This window comes from Felis catus, chromosome B2 (genome assembly GCF_018350175.1).
Source record: "Felis catus isolate Fca126 chromosome B2, F.catus_Fca126_mat1.0, whole genome shotgun sequence".
NCBI classification, from domain to species: Eukaryota; Metazoa; Chordata; class Mammalia; order Carnivora; family Felidae; genus Felis; species Felis catus.
In genome coordinates this window covers 113,479,895-113,498,116 of record NC_058372.1, presented here as the reverse complement: position 1 = coordinate 113,498,116, position 18,222 = coordinate 113,479,895, and the positions used below count along the sequence as shown (strand labels likewise).

General features: G+C 36.1%; 1 long non-coding RNA gene and 1 other non-coding gene across 4 annotated transcripts in view; one reads left to right on the top strand and one right to left on the bottom strand.

The window, feature by feature from the left end:
* LOC111560520 overlaps positions 1-6,184 on the top strand; it is an 81,040-nt gene extending 74,856 nt beyond the window's left edge. For 2 of the 3 annotated variants that reach the window (XR_002742439.2, XR_006598267.1), the window contains 3 exons: positions 746-822; positions 4,167-4,260; positions 5,970-6,184. This is a non-coding gene — a long non-coding RNA (uncharacterized LOC111560520). The remainder of the gene's footprint in view (positions 1-745; positions 823-4,166; positions 4,261-5,969) is intronic. The other variant, XR_006598268.1, reaches the window with a different exon arrangement.
* An 11,376-nt stretch (positions 6,185-17,560) lies between these two features.
* Positions 17,561-17,666, bottom strand: LOC111560633. The gene has a single exon (XR_002742636.2). It is a non-coding gene; the product is annotated as a U6 spliceosomal RNA (small nuclear RNA).
* Between the last annotated feature and the right edge of the window lie 556 nt (positions 17,667-18,222).

Below are 18,222 nucleotides of genomic sequence, written 5' to 3'. Positions count from 1 at the left end.
TGGGTCAAAGGCTCTCCTCTCCCCAAGTCACATGTCCCCTCTTTCTGCACAGACCCTGCATCGTTTTTTTTTTTATCTTAGATGTCTCTTCAAATCCTAGAATCTAAAGATAAAATAAAATTTAATTAATTTAATCGATATACTGCTGAGTTCCTTCACCTACAAAAACAGATCACCCTTACCTATGTGTGCACATAGGTTAAACTGTACATTTTGATTAATTAATCTCATGGGGGCTTTGTCAAAATAAGAACCAGTGCATCAAACCACAGCCCCATCCTAGACACACAGAAGTATCAGGGTGCTCCCATCAGCACGAGGCACTCTGTACTCTTCTATCAATCAGTGGCATTTTACTCATCATGTAAAATACTTCCCTACTGCCAATTCCTCTGATTAAGTATTATGTGCCTTTAAAGTATTTTAATGAAGCTAAAAACATGATTTGTATGACAGAATTAGCCACAGAAATTTGGACAATGGACATTCCCAAGAAATGCCCAGTTCCAAGACCTCAACTGCAGTATTTACTCTGGTTCTGCTCTCTTAGCGGGTCTCCAACTTCTGCTATCAACTCTATTACTATTAGTGGGAGATCTGACTGGCTCCTGAGTCACTACCTCCGAACATCAAGAACAGGAATAACAAGAGTGGTCGACTATTATAGCAATAAATACAAACATAGAGATAGTTGGAAACCAAGTCTGGAATATGTTGACCTTGAAAGAACATCATTTTGTTTCAGGAGCAAGGTACAATGCCTAGCACACTTATCTACCAAGGTCCCAAGCATTGATCCAGGATATGAAAGCCACTATTAAGGTATAATTTTTTTCAGCTATATATGCAGGGATAGACAGCTATCAGCTTGTGTGGACCAGAAAACCTCTCTTCTGCACCAAGTTTCTATTTTCATTCATTCATTCACTGGTTCACTCACTCATTCCCAGCATCATGCCAGACTCTTAAGCACAACCAAATCAAAACTAAGTTAACATTGCAGATACTTCCAGTTTCAAGACATGCATGTTTATTGATAGCTTCTTCTGATGAGCCACAACAGTTTGAGACTTTTCCAGTGCCAGTCAAGGATACAATGAGACCTAATTCTATAGGCTCCTGTATAAGATATACCTGATCAGGATATTTTAAATTTCCTAAGCTGGGTAAATTAGAAAAAACTGGCCCCTTCATGTGCCTCCTCAAGGGAGTGAAGGATAATCTATCAATGAATGGGAATAAGAAGGCCCTTTATAAAGCCTATAAATAGAAAAACGAAGAGTGAGAGAAAAAAGGGAAAAATCAGAAAGCAGTGGGATGGAAAAAAACAAGAGATCGGAGAGGTAAATGGGCTAGAAACAAGAGAAGTAAAGTAGAAAAGAAAAGAGGGCTTGAGGCAAAAGAAGTGAAGAGCTACGAGGTCCAAGATAGGCACTCGCCAACAGTTGCACTGAAATGAGAAGAAAGGAGGAATATGTGGGACAGCAAGGATGGGATTGACAAAAGAGTGAGGGGCAGAGAGCATCTAATTTCTCAGCAATTACACCAGTAGTACCTAATCCAGATTGCCCTCATCATTGTGGACTATTGTAATAACTTCCAGGTATCTTGTTGACCCATGTTCCCGTTAGTTTCTCCTCTACCCAGAATCAGAAAGATCCCTATAAAAGGTAAATTGTGATCACATCACTTCCCTGCTCAGATCAATCCAATGTACCCTCTCTTCCCACTCAGAAAGAATAAATTTCAAAAAAAAAAAAATCAGAATCCTTGCTATAGCTTCAGAGGGCACACATTATGTGACCTAACTCACATCTCCTTCGGCATGCTGTAAGGCTTTCTTTCTGTTCCTTGTATACATTAGGTTTATTTCTTCTTTGAGGCCTTTGTGCTTTGTGTTGGAACTCTCTCTTACCAGCTCAGCTCAAGACTGACTCCTTTTCATACTATAGGTCACAGTTCAAAAGTCACTTTCGCTGGGTCTAACTCATAGATAAAACTCAATGAATGTCTGCTAAATGAATGAATGAGGATAATGAAAACTTCAGCATAACATTAATAATCAAAGAATCTGGGGAGCAAAAAAAGGACTTGGTCAGTGGAAATGCCTGTTTCTCCAGATGATATTAGGAATATCTTGTAGAAGACATTTATATTCATCTAGAGCACAGAAATAGTGCCAATGCATGGAATAAACAGGAATATAAGTTCCAGATTAATAACTTCCTAAAAATTAGGACAGTTTATACATCATTTGTAATGAGCTATTCACACAGCAGCTAATCTATAAAGGTGTTAAAGAAATAGATGAATTATATATTATATACATGGAGTTGACTTTGTTATTTAAATTTCCAAGTGGGGTCAGTTATAATGATTTGACTTATTAAGAATTTACAGTAGACTCTTATCTCACAGCATACATAGCTATCCTAAGGTTGAGACTTATTTGTTCTCAGGACATTTGTACTGTTCTCTCTCTGAGCTATCAGTTTTCACCTAGTGCTGACGAATATAAGCTGAGTTGCTATGAAGCTGCAAACTGGACTTTCCAGGAAGCAAAACTCCCAAGCCATGTCCACACCTGTCTTTTCTTACTTGACCTATATTCAAGTAGCTTGCTTTACTACTCTGACATTGCCCAGCTACCTGAATAGAATCTCAGATATGATGGAAACCAAAAGAAAATTCTTCCAAATAAATTTCACCGTCTTATATCTAAGCCCATTACTGGTTCAGTTTTAAAGAGTCTGCTGTTAGTAAATGATATGCTCCCTATTTAGAATTGCATCAGCCTTTTAAAAACATCTACTTCCTATGCATTTTTACTAGTTCTTTCTACAGTAATTGAAATAGTATTGATCCAGAATATGAAAGCCACTATTGATGGCTTTATGATGACCATTATTTTGGATCATATTTTTTATTAAACTCTTATTAATCTAATGACTTTGTTTTCTCACCTGTGTGCTTTTGCATATGCTATTCTTCCATATGGAGAATCCCATAATCCACCCCACTGTCCCCCACCCTACTATCTTTTACTGTTTCCTCTGTGCTCAGCCTTTTTGACTCAGGAAAAAGTTTTAGCTAATATTTGAAAATTTCCTCAGTCACCTAAATCAGAGAGTCATCTATCCTTTAGATCCCACAGCAATTAAGGCCAAGACCACTAATCAGCAAGTGAGGTAGCTAATCTCCAAAGATGACCTCTAAAAATGCCTCCACTACCTACCTGCTGCTCCTCACATAAAGAGGTGGAATTTATTCTCCCCACTTCATCCTACTATCACAGGCTGGTCTTAAAACTGCCTAGATCATGGGGCGCCTGGGTGGCGCAGTCGGTTGAGCGTCCGACTTCAGCCAGGTCAAGATCTCACGGTCCGTGGGTTCGAGCCCCCCGTCAGGCTCTGGGCTGATGGCTCAGAGCCTGGAGCCTGTTTCCGATTCTGTGTCTCCCTCTCTCTCTGCCCCTCCCCCGTTCATGCTCTGTCTCTCTCTGTCCCAAAAATAAATAAACGTTGAAAAACAAAAAACAAAAAACAAAAAACTGCCTAGATCAGGGGCGCCTGGGTGGCTCAGTCGGTTAAGCGGCCGACTTCGGCTCAGGTCATGATCTCTCTGTCCGTGAGTTCGAGCCCCGCGTCGGGCTCTGTGCTGACAGCTCAGAGCCTGGAGCCTATTTCAGATTCTGTGTCTCCCTCTCTCTCTGCCCCTCCCCCGTTCATGCTCTATCTTTCTCTGTCTCAAAAATAAATAAACGTTTAAAAAAAAAAAAACTGCCTAGATCAATAGAATGGGGTGAAAATGGATATGCTGGTACTTCTGATCCCAGGACGTAAGAGTACTAAAAATGTCTACTTCTTGATACTTGGAGACCTAATGCATGATGTGAGGAAATCACACGGGGAAAAAGAGACCACATAAAGATGTTCTGGAGTTCGGGACGCCTGGGTGGCGCAGTCAGTTAAGCATCGACTTCAGCCAGGTCACGATCTCGCGGTCCGTGAGTTCGAGCCCCGCGTCAGGCTCTGGGCTGATGGCTCAGAGCCTGGAGCCTGTTTCCGATTCTGTGTCTCCCTCTCTCTCTGCCCCTCCCCCGTTCATGCTCTGTCTCTCTCTGTCCCAAAAATAAATAAACGTTGAAAAAAAAATTTTTTAAAAAGATGTTCTGGAGGATGAGACATGGGAACATCCTAGCCCAGCTATCACCTGACTGCAATGGTATGACAGACTTCAAGTGAAACCAGAACTGCCCAGGTGAGCCCCAGTCAATCCATAGAATCATGAGAAATAATAAAATTAATAGCTATTGTCTTATATCATTTTAGGGTGATTTGTTATGTAGCAATAACCAAAATAGTCAATCATGTTAGCAGCACAGATTTTTATGACTGAAATGGCTTCAAATATTAGTAAATTGTCCTGTGTCATGAGTTATTCTCTGTTATTTGCTCAAGCCATAATCTTCTTAAGGGTAAGGAATGTGTTTTAATGCTTTTTATGTCCCTCACTCTCCAGCACAGTGCCCTAAAAATTGTATGTACTGATTATTATCTTGTTCACAGACTAAGTACTTTAGAAGCCCATCTCATTTCTTTTGGCTCTTGGAAGTTTTAGAATAAAGCTAATTTTATTGTGAAATCATTTCCATATATATATACACACACACACACACACACACACACACACACACACACACACACCTTTGAGGACTATATTATTAACAAATTTTCAGAATCTAAAACATGATTTTGATATTATTTATATCTTGCACCTTTATTATTTTTCATATGTGAAGAAGCACTGTTACATAATTATTCAACTATAATAATATAAGAACAAAATTATTTTAAGGCCTCCCTTAGAAACCAAGAAAAATTACTCAGCTGAATCTAAAATAGAGTAACATCTAAAATTCCAAATGATTAAGAGTAACATTTTATTTTATTACGCAGGGGCATAGAATCTATATTACCAGTAATATCCCAAAGCACTTTAGAAGACTTATGTGAGTAACAATGAAATGATTGCATTTCCAGAAAAGACACGTAGCAATCGTACTGCTGGTTCTTTCTGCACTTCAGTGATTCAATCTCTTGGCTAGATGTTTTAACTTTTGCATCACTGGACGTTTGTCCAAAATATATTTTAAATAACCACATACCTTCAGAGCCTCATTCTTAAAGCTTTCGAGAATATTTGGCCAGTTCAATGATCTCAGTGGCTAAATATCTTTAGCTATACAGTTTTGCACCTACATCACATATCATTTGGGGGAACAAGTACTATGTATACCTGATAATCTGACCACATTTATTTCCTATTTTAAAATTGTTGGGGCACCTGGGTGGCTCAGTCAGTTGAGCATCCGACTTCGGTGCAGGTCATGATCTCACAGCTCGTGAGTTCGAGCCCTACATCGGACTCTGTGCGGACAGCTCAGAGCCTGGAGCCTGCTTTAGATTCTGTGTCTCCCTCTCTCTCTGCCCCTAACCCGCTCGCATTCTGTCTCTGTCTCTCTCAAAAATAAATAAACATTAAAAAAAGATTTTTTTAATTGTTACAAGTATACTGGTCATTTAATTTAAAGGCTTACCTTCATCTAGGATCACAGATGGTGTTAGAAGGAGCATAAAAAACACAATTTTGAAAATATAATTTGAGATGTTAAGTGTCAAAACTATAAACATGGAATATAAATTAAAATTAAATTTAAAGACATTTGAAACCACATATTTATGTAATAGTCTTCATATTTATAAGCTGGTCCTCAGAGTACATGAATTTTCTACACTTCCTCCTGGACATAATCTAGGTTTCCTCTGGCCACACAGTCTGAGAAAGCCAATAGGATCAAAAACAGTAACAAATGTCCTGAGTCAGTATTCAGACAACTGAAAGAGCTCCAGCCCAACATGTTAAGGTTTTAAACTTTATGGTTTAATACATTTTTTTTTTTTTTGTAGAATCAATGGGTTATACAAAACACCTCTTCTGCCAGACACCTACCTAATATATGCTTCTCCTTCCTTGACGGTGCTCAGAGAGACAAAGTGCCAAAAACAATAAAATACTTAGGAATAAAATTAGCCACGGAAGTGAAAGACCTGAATACTGAAAACAATAAAACATTGATGAAATACACTGAAGGCACAAATAAAAACATATCCCATGTTCTTGGATTGGAAGAATATTGTCAAAATGTCCATACTATCCAATGTGATCTATAGATTCAACATGATATCTATCAAAATCTCAATGGCACTTTCCACAGAAATACAATACACTATCCTAAAATTTGTATGGAACCACAAGAAATCCCAAAGAGCCAAAGCAATCCTGAGGATGAAGAACAAAGCTGGAGGCATCACACTTCCCGATTTCAAGCTATATTAATCAAAACAGTATAGTACGGGCATAAAAAGAGGCACACAGACCAGTAAAACAGAAGAGAGAGCCCAGATGTATGGCCAACTAAGTTTGACAAGAGCACCAAGAACACACAAGCGGAAAAAAAGCTCTCTCTTCAATAAATGGTGCTGGGAAAATTGGATATCCACATGTAAAAGAATGAAACTGGATCTCTATCTTACATCATACAAAAATTAACTTGAAATGGCTTAAAGACATAAATGTGAGACCCGAAACCATAAAACTCCTAGAAGAAAACATAGGGGAAAAGAACCTTGGCATTGGTGGTCTTGGCAATGATTTCTTAGATAAAACACCAAAAGTACAGACAACAAAAAGCTAAAATAAACAAGTATAACTCCACCAAACTAAAGAGCTTCTGCATGGCAATAAAACCTTCAATAAAAAGCAACCTATAGGATGGGAGAACATATTTGAAAATCATATATCTGATATATCCAAAATATATTAAGCTCATACAACTCAATAGCAAAAAAAAAAAAAAACCAAAAAAAACACAAAAAACAAATAAAACATTTAAAAAATGGGCAAAGGACTTACACAGACATTTTTCCAAAGACATACAAATGACCAGTAGAAAGAGTCCAAATGTCCATCGACTGATAAATGGATAAAGAAAATGTGGCATATATATATATACAATAGAATATTACTCAGTGATCAAAAAGAACAAAATCTTGCCATTTGCAACAACGTGGATGGAACTGGGGTGTATTATGCTAAGTGAAATAAGTTAGAGAAAGACAAGTATCATGATTTGACTCATATGTAGAATTTAAGAAACGAAACAGATGAGTATGGGGGAAGGGAAGGGAAAATAAGACAAAAACAGAGGAGTCAAACCATAAGAGACTCAAATACAGAGAACAAACAGTATTACTGGAGGGGAGATGAGTGGGGGATGGACTAAATGGGTAATGGACATTAAGGAGGGGACTTGTTGAGAGTAGCACTGGGTATTATATGTAAGTGATGAATCACTAAATTCTACTCCTGAAACCATTACTACACAATGTTAACTAACTTGGATTTAAATTAAAAAAAAAAAAAAAAGTTACCAAAAGGTATATGAAAAGATGCTTAACATCATTAGTCATCAGGAAAACATGAAACAAAGGCACAATGAGATAGCACCTGAAATCTGTTAGGATTGCTATTATCAACATGACAAGAAATAACAAATGTTGGGGAAGATGTGGATAAAAGGGAACCTTTATATACTGTTGGTGGAAACATAAATTGATTCAACCATTAAGGACCCTCCAAAAAATGAAAATTGAACTACCATATAAGGATCCAGCATTCCCATTCCTAAGTATATATCTGAAAGGAACTGAAATCAGTATCTCAAACAGATATCTGCACACACATGCTCATTGCAACATTATTCACAATGGCCAAAGTACAGAATCAACCTAAATGTCCTTCAATGGATGAATGGATAAAGAAAAGGAAAAGGAAAAAAAGCCAACCCAATTAATAGAAACAGAAATATAATGGCGGCTACTGGGGAATGCTGAGGGGAGGGGGAAATAGGGTGATGCAGATCAAGAGTACAAATTTTCAGTTATAAGAATAAGTTCTGGAGTAGCTTGGTTGCTCAGTCGGTTGAGCATCCAACTCTTGATTTTGGCTCAGGTCATGATCCCAGGGTTGTGGGATCGAGCCCTGCATCAGGCTACATGCTGAGAGTGGAGGTGGAGCCTGCTGAAGATTCTGTATGTCTTTCTCTCTCTGGCCCTCTCCCCTGCTCATGCACATTCTTTCTTAAAAAAAAAAAAAAAATAATAATAATAATAATAATAATAATAAGTTCTAAAGATCTAATGTACAGCTTATGACTATGGTTAATAATATGGTTATTAATGACTATGGTTAATAATACAGTATTATATACTTGAAAGTTGCTGAAAGTAGATCTTACACATTCTCACCTAAAGGAAAACAAAGTTAACTATGTGTGGTGTTGTAGGACAAGTTTCAAGTAAATAGGATGAAAAGCTTCTCTGCTGATAAAAGTTCCACCCTTTCTGTTTCTTCTTTGTTCCTCTAGTATGGAACACAAAGGTGATATATGGAGATGCAGCAGCTATTTTTAAACTATGAAGATATACATAAAGAAAGGCCTTCACCCCAAAGATCAAAAGATACAATCCAAGACCCTGATGAAACATTTAAGCCACTGCAGGAGTCCTAAACTGCCACTTCCCCTTTTTGCCTAGGCTGTTGTATTTGGGATTTCCATAACCTGTATCTTAACTTCCCCCAAAGTTCTCTAGACCATGGTTTAAATCATCAGTATCTACTCCTAATTAAAACTAAAAGTTGAAATGACTTAGACACTAGAGATTTTATATAATTTATTTTCCTTTCGTTAGTTCTCTCGGATCTAGTATCTCCTGTTTATTTCAAAACTGTGAAAGTTGTATGTAATTACTTCATATTTGAACACTGCAACAGCTTTCAAAGTAGTTTCACTGTATCTATTTTCTCTTAACCCACTCATGGTTACTAAAATAATCTTAAAAAAAAACCCACAACATTTCTTTTCTTTACTTATAACCCCACACAAAGAACCTCACTACCTCCTGTCCCCTGCACTGACTCTAAATTCCTGATGGTTCACTTCTCCCACGATTTGGAAGTCTTTCAAACAATCTTTTCAATCTCAACATACATGCCCCTGCACTCTAATCGTGAGCTCATGTTATGGTTTATTTCTTCCTCCTTGTCCATACCATTCTCTACGTGTTTTCTGCCAACTTTCAACCTTCCATTATCCTTTTCCACCAAGTCTGAATTTGGTGTCCCCTACCAAAAAAACAAAAATTAAAACAAAAACAAAAAAACTCACAGGAAGTTTTTCTGATTCAAATCCTTTACATTACCTCTGTGATTACTATGACCTTGGTTTACAAAAAAAAAAAAAAAAAAAAAAAAAAAAAAAAAAAGCAAATATTTAAGCAAACTCTATAGTAAAAACCCTCATATAGATAGTTATAGGGTATTCTTGAATGCAGGGATATTGTTTCTCTTTCATTCTACTTGAGTGCTTAGCACACAGCAAGTACTAAAATAAATGAACATGCCCAACATGATTATTTGAGTACATGGTATACATTTACAAATTCAGAAACTATTCATAAGATGACACTCAAAGTTATTTGATTTCAAAAATAACCTACATAGGCATAATACTTAATTTAATGCACTTAAAATCTAAACTGACCAAAAATGTACATATATCACTGAAAATAAGTTAAGAGTTTATTACAATTAGCTATGTTCTTTCCTTCTGGAAAACCTAAGCAGTCTAGTTACAAAAATCTAAGAACATCTAATTTTCATAGCAGAGGGTACTCTGCACAAAATTACAGGGTTAGGAGCATTTAATCAATTTACTGATCTGATTGTCTCACCAACCTACCCCTTTGATCCCCCAAGTGCTCTATACTGGGATTTGTAGCTAAGTATATTGCACTTACAAGTACATGATATTTATAGGTGTAATATACTTAAATACCATATGACAATTTTGAAAATAGATACTTTAACAGTTTTAAAAATTTTTTTTTCAACGTTTATTTATTTTGGGGACAGAGAGAGACAGAGCATGAACGGGGGAGGGGCAGAGAGAGAGGGAGACACAGAATCGGAAACAGGCTCCAGGCTCTGAGCTGTCAGCACAGAGCCTGACGCGGGGCTCGAACTCACGGACCGCGAGATCGTGACCTGGCTGAAGTCGGACGCTTAACCGACTGCACCGCCCAGGCGCCCCTTAACAGTTTAACATAACTAAAACTTCAGTAAGTTTTCTAAAATAATTAAAAATCTTGTATAGTCTTGAAAATTGCCATCATTTCATTAGCCAAACTATTCATGCAAAGAAATTACTGAAAATTTTTTTTAATTTTTAATTTTTAAATTTTTTTTTAATCTTAGTAAAGATTAAAATAGCACACTCAATCCCAACTTTATTTTCAAATTTGAATTTTTAGTATTTGCTTTACAACTGCAAAGTCTTAAAATTTAATGTTATTAGGAATCAAAATGAATGTTTTCCTTATTTAAGTCTTGGCAGCCTTAACTCTCAAGGCCTGGAGATAAAATTTGATTTAAAAGCTCACTAAGGACAAACTGCTTAATCAGAAATCTGGACTTCACAATTAAGGAATTTCATCACTCACAAAATATGAGGGGGAAAAGCTCATATGGCCACAAAACATAAAAATACTCATTTTCATTTAATGTTTTGTGGATCAGAGTGAAGGAGAAAACAGGGATTTTTTTTTCCTGCTTTACTAGTTATTAAAATCCCTAAATGGTAGCTTTAGAATATCTGTTCATCATAAACACTTATTTTTAAACACAGGTTAACATTATTTTTCTTCACACTGTGGTATCCTAGTGTGGTTTAACCCCAACTCATATAAATTTCTGAAAATGTACAATTAGGTCACTATTCCATTTTAATCATCTCTAGCCCTTAAGTTTATAGTATTTAAAGTACAATTAGGCCAGTCGATTGGAATTCATTATAATGCTACCATCCCCAATAGTCTGTGGTTCTACTTGAAAATTAAGAAATATAAAAATTCCAGTCACTTCACAACCAGGTCTTAGACTTACTGAGACCTTTTCCTTCAGTCTTTTTGTTTACATGAAAATTGCCCACCACAGGCAATTTTGAGCATGATTATAAGCATCAAGTCACTTCTCTCTGTTTTCTGATTTGTGATTTACGAGAATAATTTTAAATAACATCTATTTTACAGGCTTTTAGTGAGGACTAAATACCTTCACCATAATGCAGATGGGTTGTCTTCTGACCTGTTTTTATTCAGTCATGATTTGTCTAGGTATTAAACTTATATATCCCATACTATTTCAATACTTCTCCTCCTTCATGCTTCTCCAACCTGGTTGGGTGGGTGAAAAATATATGGAGGGGAACAAGAAACAAATTTCCTTCATTCAAGTTTTCTTTGACATATAAAAAAGTGAATAATTTTAACGTGGAGCCTGCTTGGGATTCTGTCTCCCTCTCTTTCTGCTCCTTGCCTTCTTGCTCTCCCTTTCTCAAAAATAAATAAATATTTAAAAAAATAAACAATTTTATTCACCCATTCACAAGAGCCGATTTTGAAGAGAAAAGCAACCTTGATAGAAAAATTAAATTTAGAATCAATGAAGGGTAAGAACAGCTCCAAACAGAGAGGGGTCAATGTGGTCATAAGAATTAGGATGCCTAAAAGCTCCACCCAGGAAAAGAAGAGCTATTAAACACTGAAAGAAAAAAAAAATGGTGGTGACACTACTCTGGAAAGTGAAAGCAGCAGAAATTTTAACCAATTTCATAAATAAGAAAAAGAAAACCTGAAGAAAAACTTTAGAAGCTTTCTGAGTGAAATGCTTAGAAAACCCTGCGCTGTGCCTTCAAGAAAGACTAGAGTTACCATCTGCATTATTCTTCAAAACCTTTGCAAACAGATATCTATTCCTTTGAATGTGACACAGCAAAGACTAGGCTAAGTGGTCAATTTTAAGTGACTTCCATTACTCATCCATTCATCAAATGTGTAACTGAGTGCCCAATTGATGCAGTCACCACAATAGTACATTTTGCACGGCTACCATCTAGAATTCTAGATCTCAGATTTAATACCAGGTGACTCTAGGAAGCACCACAGAACTACATATAGAATGGATTTTCACCATGCCTGTCAAATACTTGGGGGTCAGTATGCAATGGATTGAATGCAAGACAAATAACTGTGTACTATTACAGTTCCTGGTACAGCATCATAAAGGAAAGAGACATTATTAAAATAAGTATAATTTCAGAACGTTCTTTTTAGTGATGAATATAGAAAAGCAAATCAACACTATTATCTGTGTATTATCTGTTTATTATCTGTGTATCAAGAAACTCCCTTGAGAAATTGCAAATTAGACATGAATTTTAATCCAATTTGCATAGATACAAGAAATCTTAAACTTGAGTTACTTTTGGATGGGTGAGACAAGGTTGATGAGAGATATACTTGGATGAGTTCAAACACTTTGCCCTAATCTGTTGCCAGAGGCCAGATTCTTTAAGGATCTGGCTGCTACTATTGGACTTAGAACAAGCTTTGGAGCCAATGGTACAAGCTAATTGCTACCAGAAACTTGACGATATGTTGGAAAATATCATGCTGAGGAAGAGAACACAACTGAGTCACAGCTAGCTCATGCCACTAAAATTGGCCAGGGAGGTCAAGAAAAATACCAATTTTTAAGTTTTCAAATGGGTTGTAAACTCAAATGTTTACAGAGGTGCAGTAGTTAACATAAATAAGTAAAGAAGGCCTGATTAACTGGGGTGAACAAACAAAAGAATGTTGTCATCTAAGAGAAGCTACTATTTAGGTCCTACTGACTGTGGATGTATTATTGTCATACTGCACAATTTTTCAAAGAAAAAAAAAGCCAGAAGTTTAATTTGCATGTGAAATTTAATTTTTAAATATTATTAATTCAATTAAAAAAAAACAAAACTATGTGTGTCAAACAAAACTTCTGTGCAAGCCAAATACAGTACCTGAACCACCAGTTTATGGTCTCTGGTTATTCCACCCCATTATATAATGGTGGTCAGCTGACGAAATCCCTCCACCGTGAACATAATCACTTCCCTGGCTGGTCTAGTTGATATGAACTCAACAATCAAATACCAGATACTCTCCATTTGGCCGTATACTGTCTTTAGGCAGTGCTGCTGTTCATTAAAGAAAGAGATCTCAGTGCCTATGCACCCACAAAGAATCCTCAAGTTGAGACTTAACAGACATAAGCCATTTTTCTTTTAAAATACATTTCTTTAAAAAAATTTTTTTTTTTTTATGTTTATTTGTTTCTGAGACAGAAAGAGACAGAGCATTAGCTGGGGAGGGGCAGAGAGAGAGGGAGACACAGAACTCGAACCAGGCTCCAGGCTCTGAGCTGTCAGCACAGAGCCCGACGCGGGGCTCGAACTACAAACCGTGAGATCATGACCTGAGCCGAAGTCCGTCCTCAACCAACTGAGCCTCCTAGGCGCCCCTAAAATACATTTCTATGTTAACTAGAAGGATTTTTAAAATAAAATTTAAGTATGCAGGCCAAAACTATCCCAATTTCACCAAGATATACCTTTGAAACAACATCTATCTTCTAACAGTTTTCCTCTCCTTATTATGTGTAGCTTTAGATAAATGAAGAAGAGTGTGAATCTTAACTCTGAAAAGCTTGTTTTCAGCACAATACTAAAGAAAATCAGGGGAAAAAATAGAAATGAAGAGAACATAAGAAAAAACAACTAAATGCAACAGATCTAAGAAAAGTTATCAATAACTTTTATGGTCTTTTATGGTAACAAAATAAAAGATATTAGGGAGCTCAGAAATGCTATAATCACAGCAGTTCATGGACTTCAGACAACACAGGTTAAGGCTCTGATACGTCCAAATAGAACATTCTCCATATTAGCTCTCTCAGAAACCAGTCTATTTTTTTTATTTTTATTTTTGAAGAGTTAGAAGGAATGTCAGAAACTATTGTCTTCAAATCCTTAATTTTACAGAGAGAGAAACTGAAACTACTTTGCTTAAGTGTAGTTAATGGCAGAATCCAGATGATCATCTAGATTTCTTAAAACATGTGGCAATGTTCTTTCTTTTGGATTATTTTTGGAGTTCGGTAAGGTCATGATATATATAAAGATGCATTATCTGGCCATAAGTAACTGCTCATTGAAAACCCAGTACTCTTGGAAATTAAATAAAAATCTGTACATCGGCTTTGAGGAATCAAATAATGAGAAGCTCTTGCCCTAGAAGACCTTATATTCTACTTGGCAAAATCAGAAATGAATATAAAATGACAATTAAAAATATAAACTGAAATACAATTTAAGACAGCATGACACTATCACAAGGCAAGTATTTCCCAAATCACATACAAAATATTGAATCTAGCCTTTTAAAAATTATATCTCCATTAATAAAAACATCTGCTCTTGTAGCACTTTTTACTGGACAAATTTTATTTTTTTTGTTTCAAACTTTAAATATGATAAAATATAAACAAGATACAGTATCTACAAATGAAAGAATTTCTTGAGCTTAATGAGTAAAGCTTTGTCATCCAAGAGCCGTGTTCCTCTGCCTCACTTTTCTATGGTGCATATTAGCTATGAAGCCACAGAGCACTGAGTTCACTGCCTTCACACAGGATAGACCAGCCAGCATGAATTTTTACTTAGACACAAAAGTATCTGATCAAAAACATCTTAGAGCCAAAAAAATGCATTTTAAAAAGAGATAAATGAAAGTCAGAATTTGTACAAACACTTAAAACGATTTCAAAGACAAACCGATGATTTTGCCAACTTTCTTAGAACAATTAACACAATAATGATTAGACAGTCTTTTAAAATTTCTAAACAATAGATATTTGCATTTCCTTAAGCACTCTTACTCATGAAAATATTGGCTTAACAATTATGAGCTAAGTAATTTAACATACAACCTCAGTATGAAAAGTAGTCTTTCTCACATGAGTTTTGTTAAAAATATCTTCCTACATTAGTTTCATATTAATTTGAATTTACTAACTACCATTTCTGGATGGCTTATAATTACAATGACCAACTGTGTCAGTGTGCCTGTGGATGAAGAGTTTCCTGGGATTGGCGATCTACAGTGCTGAACTGGAACAGCTTGGCAAACTGGGACAGGTGGTCACACTCACTTAAGTTTATGGCCAACCAGTGTTCCTTCTGAGAACAAAAAACCACTAGATAAAATACAAAAGCCATTTATATGAAGACAAATAAGATCTGCTCAGAAGAAATAGAAGGACTAAGACTGCAGAAGGGAGAACATTAAGAAAAGTGAGCTAGTATTTGCAGCCAATTTTACCCTATAGCCATCTGCCAACTCTAACAAAGAAAGCAGGCTAAGACTCCAGGCTGCAATAGCAGAGCTTTTGATGGAGACCTAGAACCTTTAATCAGAAGGTCAGTTTTTCCTTCAGAGCATTTATAGAATTCTGGTGCCTATGTGGAAAAGACTCTGAAAAGTAAAGCAGAGTTTTTGGCATTCTGACATGTCAAAGTCTTAGCATTCAGTACATGCAGGAAGAGGAGCTACTAAAAAACATATCAAGTTCCCAGTAAAAATACCTGGAAGGCCACGGGCAAACAAGAGGTGACCGAATCTCTTCTGAACAACAACACAGCCATGGATTAGCATAGTCACTGATTAGATTAAGGTGATCAGCCATCACTCTGTCTGCACGGTGCAGGAGAGAATGACCCTTCTGTGGAGAATAACTTATTTTTTCAAACTAAATATCCAGCATTTGGGCCAAATTTATTAGGCATGCCAAAAGACAAAACTACGTGAACAAAACCCAAGAGAAAAAACAAAGAAAAAAAGAGGAAAAAAATTCAGATAACCCAAATATTGGAATTCACTGACAATTACCTTAAAATACAATTAATATGTCGGGGAGCCTGGATGGCTCAGCTCAGTCAGTGAAGCATCTGACTCTGGCTCAGGTCATGATCTCACAGTTTGTGAGTTCAAGTCCCTCATCAGGCTCACTGCTGTCAGTGAGGAGTCTGCTTGGGATCCTGTCCTCTCTGCTCTTCCCCCACTGCCTCTCTCTCTCCCTCTCTGAGTAAAATAAACTTCTATATATATACTATATAGTGTATATATATATAATTAATATGTCCAAGACAACAGAGGAAAGAATGGATAAAAAATATTAAAAGTTTCAATAGATGAACCAAATGCATTTAAGAGAGAAAAAAGGTCTGTAATATAGACCTCATCTGATGTGTGTGTGAGCAGATGAAATAGAGAAGACAAAATTAGTAAACCTGGGACAAGTGAACAGAAATATCCAAACTAAAGGACAGAGAAAAAAAAATAATGTAAAAAACACAGGAGTCTAAGAGAGACAAGTGGCATAGTCAGAAGTCTAATAAGACATAATTGGAATCCCAGAAGAGGAAAAAGAAAATGGACAGAACCAATATCAGAAAAGATAATGACTAAGAATCTTCCAAAACTGATGAAAGACACCACGTATTTTCAGAAACATCAAGCAAGATAAAAAGGAAAGCAAATGAACAAAGAAAACAAACCTAGGGAAAGTAATCACAGTAACATTGCTGAAAACCAGAAAGGAAACCCTTTGCTAACAGAAAGAAAGAAAGACATATTAAGTCTTCTGAATTTCTCAAAACAAAACAAAATGATGGAAGCCTGAAAATATCAAATAATTTTTAAAGTGCTATAACAGCTAATCTAGAATTCTATATCTAATGAAAATATCTTTCAAATTTAAAGTTGAAATTTTTTTCACAGACAAAAACAAGGAATTTATTACTAAGACACTAAAGAAAATATTAAAGAAAGTTTTTCAGGGAGTTCTTATATTCTAGATTATCTTCATCTTTTCTTATTCAGGTGTGAGGGATGGGTGGCATATAAGACACAGAAGACAAACCAATGAATTTCTCCCACTCTTCTATCTTCATTATGTCTTGCTTCTGGCTTACTTCAGTCTCTAACTCTCATGAAATGTTGGGAGTTATAATTGTTACCAAGATAGTAAAATTTCTACCTATAACAAAAAACCTCCCAGAAGAGGTGCCAAACCCACATTACACTCACGCGCCTCTACTCACTCTTACCTCTACCAATTCCCTTCATCCCATCCTACTCCCCAGGTTGTGTGCACAGCACACAAGCACATACCTCTTTTGGTCTTGTATTTTCCTGCAGGTTAGCAATATCATGGTCTGTAACGATGGAGCAAAAACCTCCAGGCCTCTCCAAATACTCGATTAGAATCCTATTTTGCCCTTCAATTGGAGAAGTTTAATCTTAGCCCACTCTCCTAGAAGTTTTCATGACTTAAAAGTTGGGGTGAGGTAGAAAATTTGTATATAGAAACCTAATATAGACACTGTAAGAATAAGTCCAGACTATTTGAAAGTCTTCTCAGGAAGTGGTAGTGGGCCTAACTGCAATATTATGCTCATCTGTCATCATATAAGAAACAGAAAAGATGAGAAAATCTCATTTTTTTTAAATATGAATGCTTCATGAATTTGCATGTCACCCTTGAGTAGGGCCATGCTAATCTTCTCTGTATTATTCCAATTTTAATACAGGTGCTGCCAAAGCAAGCACAAGGGAAAACCTCATTTTTAAAAAATCTTAAATATTAACTCCAAATACATTAGTTCTAGTTGTCCTGGATCCAATGTTCCCTAATCTAGCTCTTAAAGACAAGTGACAAATGAGATTTTGATATTACATACATTTACAGAACTCTTCAGCATGAATTATTCTAGTTGTATGTTTTTTCAATTTTATACATTCTTATGAAAAATCTTAATATTGATCTATAATTTATCCTCATATTTAACATAGTTTTATGTTAAAAATGCGTATTTATATTGCAAATAATATGTTGAAACCTTGGCACATTAATGCTTTAGAAGTATTAACTTATTAAATTTTATTTATGTTGAACTAAGAATTCACAAGGCTTTCTGTTCAAGACCGACCACACACACACACAATCTTTCCCTCCTTAGACTCCATTAAAATAAGAAAATATAAAAAGGTATAAACCAAAATTGAAGAGATAAGATACAGCCATTCAAAAGTTCAGGAAACTTCTAGATGCAAAGAGTGCTGAGGCAGAGCCTAAGAAGTTACAGGTAACAATAAAAGATGCTGC